The sequence below is a fragment of the Hyalella azteca genome, unplaced genomic scaffold (genome assembly GCF_000764305.2).
Source record: "Hyalella azteca isolate HAZT.00-mixed unplaced genomic scaffold, Hazt_2.0.2 contig17414, whole genome shotgun sequence".
NCBI classification, from domain to species: domain Eukaryota; kingdom Metazoa; phylum Arthropoda; class Malacostraca; order Amphipoda; family Hyalellidae; genus Hyalella; species Hyalella azteca.
The window spans coordinates 1-18,996 of NW_025947197.1; positions in this window are offsets into that span (position 1 = coordinate 1).

The following is an 18,996-nucleotide window of genomic DNA, read 5'->3' on the forward strand; positions in this document are numbered from 1 at the left end:
ATGAAAGGGTTGATGCGGTATAAATATAATGATAAATTAAATAACAAACATGACTTTCTTAGTCGCAAAATTCAATAGCGTGTCCGATATTTGGGAAATGATATTTGTCGGTTTCTATGTCTTCAGTTAAACGCATTCATTTGAAATAATGATAAAAAGAAATTCAATCAGCGCGTAAATAAGCTATGTCTTAGTATAAATTAGTATATAAACGCGGGAAATTGGGAACTCAAGTTCCCTCCAAGGAACGCGGGAAATTGGCAACTCAATGGAGGGAACTCAAGAGGCGTGTTCATATAGAAGACCCATGCAGCAACATCAAAGAATTGAAGACTTTTGCCATGGAAGAGTGGCGCAAGATTCCTACTAAAACATGCCAACACCTCGTATTAACATACAAGAAGCGTCTGTGTGCTATCATTGCTGCCAAGGGAGGTCACACAAAGTATTAATTTAGAGTTGCCAACAACTCATATGCTTTTTTTTCAAAATGTTGCCATTACTTTTGGTTTTGGTGTTTTTCTAATAAATATAAATACAACAAAGATCTAACGTTTTACTATCCGTTATGAAAAATGATTAGATGTTCTTTGATCATTTTAACTGAAAATAAATGCAGAAATTGCAATAAATGCTTCAAATTATGTTATTTCTCACATTAAATATTTTTAAGCGTGTTGCCAATAAATATGCGCGTAACTGTATGAAGGCTGTATAAATTATCTCAGCATCTCAATAACTCGGTTAAGTTTAATAAATTCTTATATGAGGGCTGTATAAATTATCTCGGTATCTCAATAACTTGGTTAAGTTTAATAACCGATTATTGTCGGCATTACCGACAATATTATTATTACCGATTATTGTCGGCAAGGTGAAAGCTTCTGAGTATTGTTGTTAATTCTTCAGGAGGGGCAGTCAATGTTGAATAGGACTCATCTAGCTATTAGGTGTTCGCTGGTGCACGCGGTCATTTTGGAATTCGCAATGATACGCCCTTCACATATATAGAAACAATGCATATACAGTATGTTTCCTCCAGCTACTCCAGCAACTCATTTTCTTGAGATGTTGTCAGCATCGAATAGTTTAATTAAGTTACCCATAAATTACAACAAGATATTATTATATATATATTATAACTCTAATGGCAGTGACTTTGTGTAAAAAATTGGCACTTGCCGTATTTTTACATAAGTGAGTGAGTTGTCATTCTAACAGAGTTCCCGACACGAGTAAAGATGCCTTTGAGCTCAGCAGGCAATGTTTGATCGTATTCGCAATTTGATCGCATGTGGAGATTTGAAAAAAATATCTCTCGTTTGAGTTTTGGTTTTCTCGAAAAATTTACATTAATTCATAGATTTGTATAATCGATAATTCAGAAGTGCGCGACCGACATTGATTGACTAACTATTAACGAAGTCTTGTAAATCATGTTCGTTAGTTTCCCCAACTATCCAGTCATAAATATTCACTTAGCAATTTAAATTCCATCTCTGCTGCTGAAGCTCACAATTGTCCACCTTCTGCAAATAAAATGATCATACATTTCCTTTCATAACTTTTTGTTCACAAGTGAAACCATTTAAACATGAATTCTATTATCAAGGCCAAAAATTCAATGTAAAAGTTGCACAGAAACAATTCAAGAAAACAAAACAACTGCAACCTCATCTCGCAAGTTTTATAGATATGCTTAATATCCACCGCTCATAACTTACGTTTTTTTAATATATCTATGAATATATTAATTTTTATATAATTTTTGTCCGTAGTCTAGCGTAAATGTACAGAAATTTAGGTATAACAATGTATCACAGAAAACCAACACGTAGATCACGGCTGGCACAACTACATGCCAATGTCTTTGGCAGTTTTGTGGTTACTTATGCTATTGGCTGGAAATTTAACTAGTAATTTAATTTATTCTAGTAGCAATTTAAATTCCGTCTCTTTTGCTGGTGTTCACAATTGTCCACCTTCTACTAATGAAATTGTCATATTTTTCCTTTCCTGATTTTATGTTCAATGGTTAAAACAGTTTAACGTGCTAATTTGTAGGTATGTTCAACACCACAACTACGTGCAAGATTCATTGGCAAATTTTCAGATGCTTTGTATATATGCCTAATTACTACATTATCATATAGAAAAGATCATCATATACAATATTCTCCTGACATGAACTACATGTAATATATGAGCAGCAATTGTGCTTATATGTATGAGTAAACTTGTGAGGCAAGTCACTTGTGAGGCAAGTCGACGTTCAAAATTTATTTTGAACGTCGAGATTTAGGAATAAATTAGTTGGCGATACAATCATTCTTTTTGTTGCGGAGACTTGCAACTCAGTGTTCAGTAGCTATGGGGTGGGTGCGAGACATTCGTAGTCAAGATTAGGAAGTTTGTTGGTGATATTGTTTATATATTTTTGATCCCAAAATCTGCCGTTATGGCGGGTGGATGGGATTTACGAAAGCAAACTGCCTGTCTCATGACGTCAATGCGGAAGTTACGTGGTCGCCTGTGACTCGGTTACCGAGTTTCACAGGCAGACGCGCCTCAGTACCTCAGAATACGCCGTTCAAATTGCTTACACTTAAATTCACTCCATGACTATTTCAATGGCTCACAACTTGGGACGTACACGCTTTCTGGCGCCCAAAACTAAAAATTAGACTCGCACCAAAGAGTTTCAAGTCACGACCATGAATTCAACGCCCCTGTTATATAAATGAAATGAATTATATAAATTGAGTAATTTTAGTATGCGCTCTAATATAGAGCGTTTCAACGAGTATGACGGGCTCACCATATAATCTGTGCATCTAAATAACGTGGTCAAGATTAACAGTTTTTCGTGCTATTTCATTGTATCATTGAGGTGAAGTACATTGCTGGTTAACTTCAATCACTTCCGGGTTATCAAAAGTAAAAAAATGTGCCACGAGGTAAATTTTGAGTCAATGACTCAGGTCATTGGTTTGACTCATTTCAAACCTTGTAACCTTTTAAACCTTTACATCCCGTATCGCGCAGACGCGACCAAACTGTACCTGCTGAGCTCATTGGCTTCATGTGGGCAATTCTGTTATAATGACAACTCACTTATTAGGCGAAATGGCCTACGTATCAGGTGCCAACACATTTGCATTAAAGCTTTAATGCGTAAAATGATTCATTACGTGTATGTTCTATTCAGACATGTTACTGAATCCAGCTGCGGGTTATGCAGTTTGAACGTCGTATAATTAATTCAGTAAGCCATATGATCGTGCTGTGTGGCATCCAATTCATCCAATTTGTTCAGTTTGTTGCGTCATATACGTGCAAGCAGAGGTGGGCAGTCGCGCTACATGTAGCGGCCGCTACTAGCGGCCGCTACATTTTTAGTAGCGGTAGCGGCTCAACATTTAAGGCAATGTAGCGGTAGCGCCCGCTACATATTTAAGTAGCGATACGAGGTTTTGCCGCTACAGCGCTACCGCTACATTTATAGATAAATCCTTTAGATTTTACTTAAGGGGACCGGCTACCCTCCAACAAAACTTTTTTGTTTACAGACGGATCGTACAGACGGAACTTGGTACACATATGTAAAACAGAAATCTAAGACCTATTTGTTCATGTAAATTTAAAAAAAATGAAAGAAAACGTGGAATTAATAGAAAACGGCAAATAAGGGGTACTCTAAAAAGTTTATAACTTTTGCAAATCACATGCTACAATGTCGAGACACATATCATTCGATTTGTAACAACAATACCCTATCGAAATTCGAAGACCAAAAAAACGTCATAAAAAAAACTAGGTAGAAAATGAAAAAAGAGTGATGTTAGAGTCGATAGATATGGTCTTTACGAATCGAATGATACGTGTCTCGATGTTGTAGGATGATATTTGTGGGAGGAGATAGATTTTCTGAAGTACCCCTTTTTAGCCGTTTTCTATGAATTTCACGTTTTCTATCAATTTTTTCGAAAAATTCATAGGAGCAAAATATTTTTTTTACATTTTACGTATGTATGTGAAGTTTCATGACAATCGGATAATAACTGTAGAAGTTTTCCGTATGCTTGGTCGGTCCCCATATGATAAAATAACCAAATGAGCGTTTTAATCATTTCACACGCCGAGCTGTGGAAAGTCAACGGGAGAGCTTGTAATAGCTTGTGGCCCGATACCATAACTACGTGTAAGTTTCAGTGGCATATTTGTGCAGTTTCTGGGTATTCATTTCAGTGGCCAACTGATGCCTTAAGATATATAGTAAAAAGAAGACAAATTCTCCTGAAATTTCAAATCTAATATAATGTACAAGTGGCTGTTATGTATATACGCATGTATGCAATGAATACGCATGTATGCACTAATATAACAGTGCATACATGCGTAAACTTGCAATGCAATTCAGAAGCAGTTTTGTTGTCAGAATAATTGTTTACGATAAGAAACGGAAAGGAAATCAATCCATGGAAATTTTGATGAAATGCGAATGTAATGACAACGCACAAAACCAATATAACTTTCTGAGGCGCATGTTTCAGCGACGGTTCAGATATTTGTAAAGTCATTCCTCTTGATAAATGCGGGATTATTGGAATGCATTGATAAATAAATGACGCAATCGAAGAAACTATTCCAGAATTATGATTGGGACAGTTGCGCAGGCGAGTTCGGAGAAGTGTCGATCCAGTGAACAGCTCTGAAGTATAACAGCTCTCAACCTGCTACAGACGTCCAGACTGTTTATTAACGTTATTGATTTTAAAACTATTCCCTACGAGAAATTCGTTTTGTTGATATCAGAGCTACGATGAATTCTTGCCCGTGATTTGTAATGTTTTGGTGTTGGTGCGAGTTCAATTTTCAGAAGCTGGGCACTGAGAAATATTTACGCAAGTAGAGTCATATTGGAATTAGTTTGTTATAAATTCCATATTTAGTCGATGTATAACAGCATATCCTTACTTTCTGAGTCAGGGTCATACTTTCAAAATTCGCTAAGTGAACGTAAGTACCTACGCTCTATTTTCTTGTCTATGATTGGTGGATTTTGATTGAAGCGCCGTCAATGATTGGCTGATGAACTTATGATCTCTTATCCTTTTTTGAAAGTATAGGCCAGGACTGCTGGAATTAACACTAATTAATGCAACTTACTAGCACCATCACTTCATTGAACTCTTCTACTACCGCGTTCTCTACCCTTACCTGCGATAAACGCAAGTGTAGGTACAAAAATATTTAGAGAAAATTTTTTCCAATAATTCCATAGAACACCATATAAGTGGAACCCACCCCAGAACTACTGAATACGGTAAATTTTCATTGACATATTAGAAAACGATTCCATCCCTAACTAAATCATTATTGACCGCCGTGGGTACAAATCGTAGCCATCGGCTGGATTCAGTATCATAACCCCTAAGAACGATGTAGCGGTAGCGGTAGCGCCCGCTACATTTAGAGCATGTAGCGGTAGCGGTAGCGCCCGCTACATTTAGAGCATGTAGCGGTAGCGGTAGCGCCCGCTACATTTAGAGCATGTAGCGGTAGCGGTAGCGCCGCTACATTTCCAAGTAGCGCTGCCCAGCTCTGCGTGCAAGGAATGACGCATGATGAGAGCTTTAAAATAAAATTAATTGAGTATGCGGAAAAAGCCATCGCTATGACTTCATTATAGCAGTGACTGCCGATGGGGCAAGCAGGGATTGCTGATGCGTCAGGCAGGATGAATCAGTAACATGACGGTCAGCTGATCGTTGGCTAACGCATGGCAGGATGTGATGCCGTAAGGGCTGTAGAAAGTCATTAAAGTTTGAATATCTTCAATGAATGTAAATTATTTGTGCATTAGAGAACGAAAATTTTCTTTCTTCTGAATGGTAATATTGTTAGATTAATGCTGTGCCACAATAAACGGCATAATAAATTTATGTATGTGAATGTTGATATAGTGTAGATATAACGACGATGCAAAGAACCAATATAACTTTCTGAGAAACATGATTCAACAACGAGTCTGACTTATGTGAGTTGATTTTCTCTGGGCAATAATTAAGACATTAATGCATTTCATAGGAAATAAAGAATACGATTGAGAGGAAGCCAGGAATCGAATTGGTTGGAACGTTGTACTTATTGGTACGTTGTACAATTTGGTACGTTGTACTTAATGAGAACGATATTTCCCATAATTTGTACCGGTAGCATGATTTCCAGCCAAATATTTACTTGGTCATTGCTCTCGTTCAGATAATTTGTACGGAAGATCAAGCCAAGAAACCAAACAATTGTTCAATGCCTCCATTGAAAGAGCAGAGTGAAGTTTTGGTCTTCGTCTTGTCACAGCACATTTTACGCGCAATAAACTTGCATTCTCTACAGTTTATCATAACTTACATTGTATTCATTACATGACACTGATGTACAGGTGCCATTCGTTGCCGAATGGCCTAGTAAGAACTCTCACCAGTGATTATCTTAAAGGTCCCTAATTTATCTTAACATAGGAAATAAAGTTTCAAATTCGGCTTAATACTGACGACTAAGAATTAAAAAAAAATTAAAGTTTCACGAACACTGGTTATATAACAAGAGTTTACTTGCAATTATAAGTTCTAAATTTCTCGTCTACTTAACGGTTCAAACTTGATGATCCGACTGGTCATCGTGGTTCTCGAGACGGCGTCTTCAAATAAATTATGGGATTTTAACGCGGAAGCCTATATTTCTTACTGGCCGACACGACAACTTTGTGTACGTTTTCATGGGTGAATTTGCGGATATTAATGCGACTGGTCGGGTGTCCAATATACAAAGTATGGACAATATTCCACAAGGAAATAATTACAAATGCAATAAACGAGCGACATTTGACATACGCCCAAATTTGTGAGTCAATTTACTTGAGGTTTGGTTTTCAGAATAATGGTGTACTGTAGAAAACGATATAAGAAAAGGTTTATGAAAGGGTTGATGTGGTATAAATATAATGATAAATCAAAAAACAAACATGACTTTCTTAGTCGCAAAACTCAAAAGCGTGTCCGATATTTGTGAAATGATATATGACGGTTTCTATGCCATCAGTTGAATGCATTCATTTGAAATAATGATGAAAAGAAATTCAATCAGCGCGTAAATAAGTTATGTCTTAGTATAAATTAGTATATAAACGCGGGAAATTTATCTAGAATTTCTAACTTGGAAAAGATGCAAATGTGAATTTGGAATTTTTAACAAAGCAATATGTATAATAATAAGTGAGCAAGTCTGTTCGTCGAGAAAAGTTCGGGGTCAGCCCACGCAGCCATAAACAATTAAGTAATGGTGGGCTTGTGTTATACTTCCGTGCGATTATACAGTATATGAGGGCTGTATAAATTATCTCAGCATGTCAATACCTTGGTTAAGTTTAATAACCTTTTATATGAGGGCTGTATAAATTATCTCAGCATAATATGAGGGCTGCATAAATTATATCAGCATCTCAATAACTTGGTTAAATTTAATAACCTTTTATATGTTTGATTACATTGACACTTTTTCCTTTTTTTATTAGTGTGACACTTCTTCCCCTTTGCTCAGCAAGCCACGGAAACAGGCCATCTTCCTCTTGCTTATTTTCGTACTTGCTTGTATTGCATTTACCAAACATTTCGGGTGTGATCACTTGTTGCGGCCGAGCAGATAGCTTTTGGTCCGAATAACGGACTCAAGTACCTTAGTTGGAATTTTATTTCGTTGCTTGTTTTTCACATAGGTAGGTGACTTGTGAAAACACTCGCTCCACGAATGCATTGGAGACAGGTCAAAGTGATTGGAGAAAGTGACAAGTGATGCAGTAGGCAGCCAGTTCCATGAATGCTGATTTTCAAGATCAGCGAAATTTTGAATGGCACCCCAGAATTCAAGTGGCACTCCAATAAGTGGCACTCTAGAATTCAAAACCACCAAACGAAAATGGTGGAGAATAGAATTCAAAGCCACCAAACCGATCTCTGCGTCGCAGAGATCAGCCGACAACCTCACCCGTCCTAGGCCATATCATCACTGATCAGTAATCAATCAATGATCATCACTCTCGTGCTTATATTGCACTAAGCACTTTTGCTAAATGTTAACAATGAGATTGGGGTTATTTCATCAAGCGGTAAACTGGCTGTTCCGAAAATGACGGGAAAGCTCTAGTCGCGCCGCTCTGAAGGTAATCTATATAATCCACGCCTACGCTGGAGGAAGTTCAAACTTCAGAAGTGGAACTTAATGCAGTAAATTTGCAGTAAGTCAGAAAATACCAGATTTAGGCAAATATACCAGATCTAAATATTCGTACCGTGCAGACTCCTGAAAATACCAGATTTGTGAAATCTGGTATAGACATATACCATCTGGCAAAGCTATTGCGAGCAAAGTACGTAGGTGAATGGTGAAATATCACCGAATCAGATTCGCTAGTCAGAATCAGTTAGCCGGACTCGAGAGTCAGATAAGCTAGTGTATGGGGCGCTTATGATTTACAGCGATGTGGGAGTCATGCCTACAGTGCCCTAAAACTAGTTTCTTACGATAGTGGTGAAATTAAGGTAGGACAAGTCCGCGTTAGATAAGAGTAGTATATAAAGTTAATCATCTCGTCTTTTTGTGGCAGTGATCTCCAAAGCCATGTGCCTTTTTTAAATTCACTGAAACAGCGTCAAACACCAAACGCTATTTTAATTGGGTTGCAGTTCACATAATACAAAGGAATTCCGTTTAATGTTGGCATTCGTAGCAGTCACGGGCGACTTTGGTTTCTACTTTGATTCACGTTTGGTTGTAAATGACTACAGCTTTGAATTATTTCTTAAAACAACTTAAGTCTCTCATATGTTAGATGTTAAATTCATTTAAATACAACAGAACCTTGATGCTTTTCTCGAGTTTCCTGTTCGTTCCCCTTACCCTCTGACTCTACACGTCTCTTCGTGGTATGTTAGGGTTTAAAACTGTGGTAAATATGCCGGTTGCACTTGGTGCAGGTGGGGTTTGCTCTACTGGGTTCCTAGAATATATACCAAACCAACTACCTCTACGTCCGGCGCACATCTAAATTGAGGCGTTTGATTCGTGTCTGCCTTCGTCTTCTGACTAAGCATTGTTACAGTTCATGGAGGTTACCAACCGCAATTGCCTCATTCGCGTGCTTGCGGCAGCCACAGGGTTAGGTAAAAACTGTCTCTGAAATACTCGGAAGCTCTCGCGTTGATGACAGTCTCTTTAATCTGATATATGAATTGTTCACTTGTAATCAACAGCTTCTCCCGTTGCTTATACTGTCGCTGAAGATTTTTATCAGCCACTCGATAAGTCAATTTTTCTTTGCGCCTATTCCTATTTAGCGTTTGCCCCACCTTCTGCAATTTTGTCTTAATGTCTCCACCCTATGGATTGTTGAATGCGATAGGAACTACAGTGAGAATGCTGAAGGGTGCAAGAGGTTATAGGTTGTTAACCTTTACGGGGCAATTTTTTTATAAGAGAACTTGGAAATCCCCACGTGCTGCTGTTCGTCTTTCAAGCCATGTTACCATTGTTTGAAAAAGCACAAATCGATTGCCAGATTCATTTTCTTGAATACTGCTTCCTGCTCTATCGATAATATCGCGCAAAAATCACTATTTATATAATTTATTGCCGTATATATTTTAACGATAATTAGTTACTAAACTAGCAGCAATGTCGACAGTCAATTATTTTGGAAATGTATTTTGCAGTTCTTGGTGAACTTTTTTCTTTCTTACGAATACTCACTGAAGGAACGAGAGAATAACTAATTGTTCAGTCAGCTGAATACAAGTTTGGGAATAAATAAAATGCCTGCATCAAGGCCCTGGAAACGAGTAGATTTTCTAGCGTTTCATCGCAATAGGATAGGCACACGTGTGATTCTGTGTTGCTATGGTTAAAGTTACGGCTCGCGTTTCCTATGCGGCTCCCTGCCATGTCCGGACATTACTAGCGGTCGTTCGCTGTCGAACATAAGCGAACTGCAGGCGGACTAGGAACATTTGGACTGGCTCTGGAGCTAGCGCGGGGACGCCTGTCAGAGACCACCACTGCCGTGCATCGAATGGACTATCTTGATCCCTTCCCTCAAGAACGTAGCATATAACACTTTTTGACTGTAATATTTTCAGCCGCAAGCACCAGACAGATCACATCCATTGAATTAGATCAATCAGCCCACAGGAGAGTAGCCTGACGTAGAATGGCCCAGCATTGTCTGCCAAAGCCAATACGCGAAAAATTTTTACACCACCCAGACGGAGCGTGCCGGAGCCGTCAGTAGCTGTCCCGTGTGTAGAATCAGCCTACGGTCGAACGGCCACGCGTTGTACGACGATAAATTTTGGATAGAACTATGCTATCTGAAACCTAACCCCAGATGCTGTGAGCTAAAAGTGACGGTCTGGTGGTGCACGGCAGGATGCATGCAGTTCCACTGGCGAGCTGGGCTGGCTGGTCGCAGTCCGTTGTCCGCAAGTAACAGTTCGAGCTAAAGTCAGAGTATGAAGTGATGATTCGATCAACGTTCAGTGGTGGACAACCATTATTCTCTGGGCTATTCGCTTCAGAATATGGTGGCGTTAAGCTCCTAATATTTAAAGCAAGATGATGTCATGGGCTGGTTACTGACGGCAGGGTAAACTACACGGCTGATTGGTGGTCATCCGGAAATATGATAGGCGTTCCTTTCATGGCTGATTGGTGCAGATTTGGTGATGCACGGCTGCGTACCCCTGGCGCGCAGCCGAGGGCACCGTTCAACAAAATACTCGACTTTCTTGGCGAAAGAGTCATCGATACTATGGCCATCGGGATGCATGCCAGAGGCCAGCATTGCCCTTGACCAGCATATTTTTCATCCTCCTTTCCGTGCGTAAGCCTGCTAAAGGGCAGAGTAGAATGAGGGATTATTTGTTAAAAGCCAAAGGTACAAATCCCCTTCATGGAAATTAACCAGCGAGCTAATGAGAAGTAAGCCACCAATACAATCGCTCTACGCCGTATTTAAAACTGCCAACAGCTCTATCCCATGCCGTCTAACCTCCTCACGATTTTCGGTAAGCAACTCCCTACGCCATACCGCTGTTGATACACAGCCAGCATTCCAGCCCGTCCGTTCGTCGCAGCTATTTTCCCCCAGCATAACTCTACCTCCACGCTTACTCCGTCTCCCCGCCTTTTTTCACCGACTGCCGGACGGGCTTTTCTTAGTTACTGCTCACTTGACTGCATTACGCTATAAAAAGAGGATCTATAAGAGTTGTAACCTAACCTAACCTAATACGGAAAAGCATCAAAAATCTGCGAGAAAAGCCTCCAGTTACCTATGCGATAATGGTGGAGAGTCGGGGTAAGTGTGGGGGGAAGAAGATGCTGGGGGATAGTAAGGCTGGGAAACAGTGACGCGGGGTTAACGTCTTGCGGAGTAAGTAAGGTGATGACGCATTACCGTTTGGTACAGTTCACATTTGCAGCAATGCAGTGTGGTCAGCGGACACTTAGGATAACAGCATGTGTAAGTAGTGATGGTATGGGTTATAAAGCATTGGAGAACAATGTATTGACCGTTAACTATGTGGAGTAGCGGCTTGTGTGCAGAAGCAGTGTTGGTTTAAAGTTCGTGTGGTGAGATAGGTCAATTGACTACGGCTGCTTAGGTGTCAGGATGACAATATCTATAGCATTTAGATGGTTGATGTTGGCTCCAGGGCTGATTTGAGCGTTAATTTGCTGGTCTACGGCTGCGCACCCTGGCCATCAAGGTAAAGATAGGAAGGATTATGCATGTACAACACCAGGGGCCACGGCTATAAACTAAAAAAACTGCGCTGTAACTTCTTAAAGTGACAAAATTTTTCTCGCTTCGAATCACCGACATGAGGAACAGCCTCCCCGATGACATCGTTGGCCGCTCCAAGTATGAACGCGTTCAAGAACAGACTAGATAAAGCTATGGAAAAATATATGTGCATAGTGCGTGAAAAGTTCCCACAAATGCCACATCTGGAATTAGAAACAGGCGAAATGCTTCTACGTTCTTGGTTGCTAAGTTGTCGAAGGCTTTGCATTCGGTTTTATATAACAGTTTTATAGTGGGGTTTAATACTATAAAAATGATTTACTGAATATCTTTTACCATTTATCCTGCCGAATTTAAATGGTAGGTTGTCATTTTTCGGTCGCTCAGTGCCCAACACGTTATCTTTTAATCCAATGCTAAACTATATAATTATTGTTAAGTGATTGAAAAAAGCCAATAGGTCAATGAATATTTGATGAATAATTTCATGTTAATTGTACCAACCTAGAAATAATTAACCGCTTGTAGGTGATGAGTGGCTTTCCAAACCTTAGTTAGGACAGCTTTGTTGCATCTTCTTTTGACTGCCTGTGATTGAAAGTACTAGTCCATAGACTACACGCCAGAACTATCTCGGTTGATTCTGATTCATCGTTTTCTTTCTCTTCTCTAGTTTGAAGATTGTTGAGTACCTGCCTTTTCCACTACGTACTCTGCCGCTTCCAACCACATTTTATTTTAAATAAGGTTTGTACCGCGTACATCTGTTCAAATGTTTCCGCAAGATGGCGATCGAAAATCTCAAATATTTTATGTTAAATTATATTGAAAGTTATTTAACTTTTTTATGTCACCATCTGAGATAGATAAGGCACAATTTTTTAAATAGCCTAGTTTCCTCACGTCTAGCTCCTACTGGCTGCAAAATCTAGTTATATATACAGCCGTGTGAAGGCATCCACTTTTTCTTCAGTTCGGCGGACAGTATGGCCAGGAGTTGGAGCTAGTTAGATTCGGGAGGACGGCACAGCTTATTTTGAGCTATATTCAGACGATACTTGGTAACAATGACAATCGTAATGGCATGAGTCAGAATCAAAATTGGGCTGTACAGTTGCTCCCATGGTTTACCAGGACAGTATATTGAATTGTATTTCGTTCAGGCTATTTGCCGCAACTAATATATCGGAGAATAATTCTAATAACTGAACATCATCCGACTTTATGAGAATCTTTGTTTTGCTTAGCTGAGGCTTGTTGTGCAAAGGTTACGGAAAATTATTACAATTCCTTCATACAGATGAGACTGCTATGAAAAAGTACGGCTTTTGTCAATCAATTTTGTTAGGAAATTAGGACTTTTGATTAATTTGGAGTCAGTCATGGCTGCGCGCGAACTACCAGCTTGGCACACTCCTTGTAACTAAACTAGCTAGTTTGATCGTACTGCACAAAAAACTGGTGAGCTGATTGATACTCGAGCGGAGACGAGCGTAGCCCGAAGCAAGCAATGGAAGCTCGCCTTCAGTTTTCCCCGGTCAGCTCGTTAGACTTTATACACCGGCGGATTTTGTAGGTTTGAAGGTGAGCCAAGTTAGACTCCAGAGGGTATGGGGTCATATTAATAGGAACCTGTGCTGTCTATATGAAGCACTACGATGAAGCAGTTACCGAGTTCCCGCAACTAAACTTTACATATTATACAATCAAGGTTAATGATTAAGAATCTATTCCTTGCATCTATCCCATAACGCTCTCGCTCTCAGTCGCAGGAGCCAACAACAACCCTTGCGCTATCTCTTCGGGGCAAATCGATCATTTGGCTTCGGGCAAGAGTGTTGCCTTTTCAGTGTTTATTCCCGTTATTGAATAGCCTTATCCGTCACAATGTTCCAAAACTTGCTCTATTCGTCTTTATATATTAACTATAGCTAACGTACGAGGTCATTGACATTAACCGGCGCCGGCGACGCCCGATACCACCATAACCTTCTCACGAGTCTCGAATATTTTGGTGTAGGAAACAGTTTTCCTAGCTCCCCAGGTTTCTCGCACTTTCACGTCGAGGGCGTGGAACACGCCCAGACGTAACACCGTATCCTTGTTCTGCGAAAGATTTTCATATTCAAGCTTGGCCTTCCACAGAAATCCTAAAGCCTGCTTCTCGCTAGGTGCCAGCGTCGTACACCAGTAATAAATGCTTTAGCTGTCAATTGTTTTAGCTTTTTGGATTTCGTAGTTAAGGTTTTGTACCTCGGCATCAACATCTGCCTGGGGAAGAGCATAGAACCTCCCCGCTTCTCGAACCAGCTCCTCCAGCGTTGCTATCAACTCAGTGAATTTACGCGCGTCGATTGCGTTGTGCAAGTCGTGCATGACGGCATTACGCAGCTCCTTGACGACGCGCAACTTGACGAGCAGCGCTGCTGGATCCCTGGCGTCGCCCCCATAGCGAAGATCAAAAAGTTTTGTGAGGAGAAGGAAGAGCGGCGTGACATCCTGTGTGTCGGGATCAAGGAGGTTAGATACCTGGAGGCGGCGCAGCCAGCACGAGATGAAGCCAGGCTGAAACTGGCTGAGCCGGCTGACCAGCCAGTTTGTGGGTCAACAAACAAAGCGCGGGAGATTACACTGCAGGAAGGAAGGGGTAAGACGTGCTAAAAAATGCCAGCTGTTTGCAGTGCATACGGCTGTTCAGCTCGTCGTACAAAATAAATAATTCAGTAGGTCCGAGGAAGATAATAGCGAAAAGAGTGAATTACTCTCCGATCTCTCCGCTAGTCAACTGACCCTTGCACTGGCTGCCGCCATGTGGCTTACTGAGATGGCTCGGCTTCGCCCTCCCGCGTTAATAAAACTGGCTGCGCCGCCTCCAGTCATCTAACCTCCTTGGTCGGGATTATATGAAGTTTCTAAAATGTTCCATGAAAATCCCATTAGCTTCTTCCACTCTCCGTTTCTGTAAGCACGTCCACGCCTCCGCTCCATCAATTGCCTGTAGGTCTCGTCGCTTCGCTTGTCGCCAGTTTCAGAGTTATAGGTCATATAGGAAATCACAGAGCCCTGCGTATGAAGAGGCACTCCGATATTATCGTGTTGGTACAACTTTTTCTACTGAACGTTACGATACCATGAAACTTTATACGGAGTGCTGTAAATGTGAGTGATGTTATTGTCAAGAACTTCATTAAATTCCGATGACTTGTACTCGACTCCGTTATGAGAAAGGACTCTATCGGAAATACCTGCAAAAGTGGGTAAAATATTCTCTGCAACGGCCTTTGTTACTGTTGAAGTTTTTTTTTGCCACGAAGAGGCACTGCAGGTAGCCACTTAGAGAAGTGATCTACTGCTACTACAACTGCAATGTTATTCCTAGATGATTTTGGTAACGCAATTGATGTAACCTTTTGGTTACAATAATTGCGACCAATTGGAACTTGTATGATGTTTCTATTTTGGGCATTGGTGGAATTGTGATCATCCCACTGGTTTTGAACAATTGACGAGAGACCAAGATGCACATATGTCTCTTGCAACTTTATCTAGAGCTGGATATCAGAAGTTGTGCAAATCTAAATCTACCAATTTGTGTGTGCCTATGTGAGCTAACTGGTCATGGGTCTTTTGAACTACTTCCATCATTAGGGCCAATGGTATCACTACTGATTGAGTATTCCCTGTGTCCCTAACCAGAAGATCTAGATGGTCTCTTGAATTCTTTTTATGTCTCTTGTATTGATTAATAGTGCTCAGTTTCCAATCTTTAATATCCTTATTCATTGTAATCATTTCTTTCAACTCCTTCAAACTTTGATCTTTGTTCTGGATAATCTTGTGTTGTTCTTCTGAAATAGTCTACTTTATTTTTGGAATTACATCATCGATCTCTGAATAATTGATTGAATGGTCTGATTCCGACAAGATACTTTTATCGTGGCTTGATATGTGTAATGAAGTACTATACCGCAAAGATTAAGCAAGACCAGCCAGATCTGACGTGGGCGTTAGCATTTGTTGTGACCGACTGATAAGCTGCTGATCCCGACTTGCGTACTGGTTCCTTTCTTATATGAAATTGACTCAGACGCCAGGGTTAGTTGCGTGCGATAGTGGCAAGATTTGATTACTTTTGATTTGTCATGTGTAGGTACTATTAACTTTTTTTCTGTTGTAGGATCGTGCGTTTATTCTCAAAACTCTGTGCTCTAGCTCTCTCCTCGCAATTTAGCTCTGTCCATGCATTCGACTTGAATTAGTTCTCGTGTACGATTTTTATTTATTCTTCAAGGGATCCGTTTTGTTAAGTCTAATTCTATTTTCGCACCCGTTGTATTTTATTTGCCATAATTTGCCGTTTATTTTTAATACATTTAATCGAACTTGTACTATGAGATCATTCCGTTTAGTCCAAGCTATTGCTAATCAAGCCAATAGGAAGTATCTTTCATTTTTCGGTCATTGGTGGGCGTGGCAATTAAGACCATCCGAACTTTGCGGTGACTAAATCGGTTATTCGGAAAGTTAAGACTTTTTCGTCACATTTTGGTGGCCAGCATGGGGATGGTCAGGTATCATTAAATTGTCACGGGCGGAATTGTTCACGTTAACTCAATTTGCTATTCAATTTTAAATACTATCTATTGCGGTAAATTTCAAGACGTCTCTAGACTCGACTTTTACCACGGACGGGAAAAGCTTAGGATTTGAGGGGCAAGAATTGCGTGCTTATGTTCATGAACGTAGAGTAGAATACCGTAGATCCAAAGAGGAAGTGCTCGAGTTGCGTAAATTGGAATTAACGCGGGAAGGAGCAAGAGAGATGAGCAGGAGAATGAGAGAGAAGCGAGCTCAAGAACGTGAATTGCGATGGAGAAGCTCAAACTGTAGGACAAGCGGCAGGCACGTGAAGCTCAGCTTGAAATTGTGATAATATACAAGGTAACTCCAATCTTATGAATTCTTCTGGAAGCCGATCTATCAGAGTTGGCCGGCTACAAGGATGGAGAAGATGTCTCTATTTTTTTTAATACTCTTGAGAAGGTTAAAGAAGCCAATCAGTGGAGCGATTCAATCGCCGTTACGGCCTTGTTAAATGGTTTCGCTAACACCAAGATTAATCTTTTTCTCATTACGTTACCGTTGGAAACTACGTAGGCTGAAGTGAAGCATCAGATCAGAAAGACCTTTGTTACACGATTTACAACTACCAGTCCAGATTCAGGAATGTCAAGCAGAAGAGCGGTTCATTCAATCAATTTGTACTTTGAGAGAAAATTTCAGCAAGATGAGCCAGATTGCAGAGGTGAAATAACGATGTGAAGAAAATGGAGGAACTGCTGTTGAAAGACCAGATTTTACGTGTTGAACGCCTTTTAGCCGAGTATTTGAAGGAGCGTGACATCTTCAGACGCGATTTGGATTCAGTGATAGAGATGGCAACTTCTAAGCTACTCCAAGCTATTCATCGTCCACCTAAACCTCCCAGTTCTGATGGTAATGCGAAAATATCAATTATGTGTTTGCGATGCAATAACGAAAAGAACTGCTATTCATGTGGGTTCTAGATTCTGCCCAGAAAAACTGAAGTCTGAACCTGATGAAAAATCTAGAGGGTCGAAACAAAACAGGAAGGGAGATACATTTAATGTGAATGCATCTTTGTTTAATCCTGATTATTATATTTACCTCCATATATCTAATGGATCTTGTAATGGCAAGAGCATAAAAGTTCTGCGCGACACAGGAGCTACTACTGTTGTTGTCAGGCGTTCTCTTCTTCCCGAAAGCACAAAGCAGCATTTCCAGTAAGACTGTGAAGCTTACTTCTGCTGATGAGCATTTAGTCGATGCACCAAAGACGATGGTGGATCTACGTTGTCCACGTTCCATCGGTAGGATGGAGGCTCTTTGTCTACCTGATCTTCCGTTTGATGTGTTGCTGGGCAACATAACGGGTGCCACCTGTGCTTAGCCCCGTTCTCATCAGTGGAGCACATGGCGCATCTTCTCCAACGACAGATGAACTGAAATCCACTCTCGGTTGCAGGTGTTGAAGCGGATCAGCATGCCTTAAGAGCTGTCCCCTGTGGTTCTCACAGTCTGAAACGTTCTTGAGTATTTTCTTGAAAGCCATGTCGATTTCTAGCCTTGGAGTTCGTTCATATGTTGGGCGATCAATGGCGCCTGAAAATAGATCAAAGGTATCAATAAGAAATTTCGTAGGAATCATTTTAATACGTTATATTTAAATTTTTAATAAAGTGACATAGAAATGTTCAACAGCTCATTCTCAGATTGGATATCAAAGTGGTCCCTACTGTTTGCATAATCATCTATTTCTGTCTTTTTTGATCAGATGATATATTTAAGGCAAGATGATTTCATAAAACATTTCGTTTAAATCACAATCCTTGAACAACATCTAACAGAGAAGACTGAACGGATACTCGTGAAATTCAAACAGAATTTCACAGTGATAAATGAATAAATAAATAGAGTAGAATAAAAAAATTTAACTTAATTTAATTTTAGAATTGAATGAACGGATACTCATGCATTGCTGTTGTATTTGTTTTAAAGTTGTACTCGTTAAGCAGATCGCGTTCATTATTCAGAATAAAAGCATTCTTTTGCGCCTTGGACTGATAATAGCGTTCAGTTGAGCTATTATATAATAAGATTCTGTTAAGAAAATTGAATAATAGCAGTCGGCCGGAAATATTTGATAAAAAACATTCGGTTGGGATATTCGAATAACATTCGAGATAGCGGAGACGACACGTAAGCTTTATGTAGTTTCTCAACTTATCAATCCTCTTATAGGTCTCATTTATTAATTTTTCAGCAAATTTACGATAAATGAATAGGAACGAAGGATCAACACTCTTATCGTACACATCTCACAAATTTCAATTTCTCAATCGTTCATGTTCGTTTGAGGTCATAAAATGAAAATGGAAATAATAAACGTTATATGATAAATAACGAAGTAAAACTGTGCACGTATGATGTGGGAGAATAATGCGTACAAACATGCGCACGCTTTATGATGATGCAGAACTTAACACCCGTGTTTATTACATAAAGTTGAAAGGGAAACCCGAGGAGGAAAAGTCAAGGATATTTACAAGTGT